Genomic DNA, 1,997 nt, shown 5'->3' with positions numbered 1-1,997 from the left:
AAAAAAAAAAATTCCAACATTTAAATGTAAAACCTGTCGCTATAACAATACAATAAACATACACAGGACAACTTGCTCAACTTGACAACAACTTCCATGTGTGACAACTAGCCCCCGGTCCATTGGAGCATCACTCCAGTTCCATAATCTCTGGACTCTATTATGAGTTTCTCTGACTCTATCGGCTGTGTCGGACCTGATCTGCCTTTCATTGGGCACGTTTCAAACGCTGTCTTTCTCAATCAGTTCAGCAATGCTTTGTTTTAGTTAACATGACTAACCTGAGCTCTGAAGCTCAATGATGAGAAAACAGAATGACAGCAGAGAAGCTACGTGTGGCAGACGTCACAGAGCCGGTCCGCTTTAAACAGGTCTGGCAGTGATGAAGAGTGTGAGCGCGACTGTACGGACCGGCCTGACACTATTAAGAGCTCCTCGAGAGCAAGAAAAAAAAAGACAGATCTGGAAAACCAGCGTCTGATGTTTCAAGTATTGATCTTTGGGAATACTACACACCTGAAGGGGATATTTTAAATATTATTATAAGTTAATCAAAAATTTTAACAAACCCCTAACACAGAGTATTAAACTTTGCCGTCTAATTAACATTATTTTGTGCTCCGGACACGCATGATCGCTCAAATTACTTTCTAAGCTACTGGATTTTCACCTGTCAGGCATTAAAAAAATCCCATCAGAAAAGGCTCACATTCCTCTTTCAGAGACCAAAATAACACAGAAGCTGAAACTGCATGTAAAAATGTAATCCGTCCGGAGAGTTGCCATCAAATTTGTATTGATATATTTTGATGCGTAATCATATTTAAATGTACTTCAGCTAATGATCTGTTAAGTATTATAATGTTTGTTAATGACTTCTTAATGAAAGGCAGATTTTTTTAGAAGCACATTTGCTTATGCAGAGCCATTCTATGGAAAATGGCTGGGAAATTATCACTTCAGTCCATAAATAATATTTAGCATCATTCCTCCAGTCTTCAGTGTCGCATGATCCTTCAGAAATCATTCTAATAAGCTAATTTGCTGAAACATTTCTTAATATTATTAATGTTGAAAATGGTTGTGCTGCTTCATATTTTGGGGGAAACCATGATACAATATATATATATTTTTTTTCGATTCTTTGATGAATATAAAGTTTAAAAGAACAAATAGTAATCTTTTAGAACATTATAAATGTCTTTATAGTCACTTTGAATCAATTTAAAGCTTCCTTGCTGAAAATAATAAAATAAAAAATTTATATATATATATATATATATATATATATATATATATATATTACCGACCCCAAACCACACACATGCACGCACACCTGAATTATTCACAATTGTTAAGTAACATGTATTAAAATAAATAGGGTCAGTCTTGATTTCATGCTGACTTTAAATAACATCAATAATCTTACAAAAAAAAAAAAAACCTGCAAAAGTCGCAGCACTTTCTTTATGGTTTTTATGCTGATATGAATGCATTGGCTTCACAGTACTTTGGCAGGATTGGTGACCATCTGCAGTGCAGAAATGAAAGAAATATTCCTTCACTGCTAAACTCACATTAAGTCAAGACCGGGTGGAAGTAAATGTCAATCTATGAAATTACTTTAAAATCACTCTGAAATCTCTCTCCTCAAAGGAACGGCATGAAAACCATTTTATATGAAGAACACGATGGCATTACTTTGGTGCACACACACACACACACACACACACACACACACACACACACACACACACACACACACACACACACACACACACACACACACACATATACACACACAATCTATATTGAAAGTGTAGTGATATAACTGGTCTTATCCTGTGTTCATATCCACATTCTAGTGCAGCAAACTCCAACATATTAACCTTAAATGAAAGTTTCGGGTTTGTCCCAGGATAACATCATTCTCCAGGCAGCCTATAAGATGAGCTGCCGGCACCAAACACACACACCTGAATGAGATAATTTCACAA

This window comes from Rutilus rutilus (genome assembly GCF_951802725.1).
Source record: "Rutilus rutilus genome assembly, chromosome: 10".
Taxonomy (NCBI): Eukaryota; Metazoa; Chordata; class Actinopteri; order Cypriniformes; family Leuciscidae; genus Rutilus; species Rutilus rutilus.
This window is presented reverse-complemented; position numbering follows the sequence as displayed.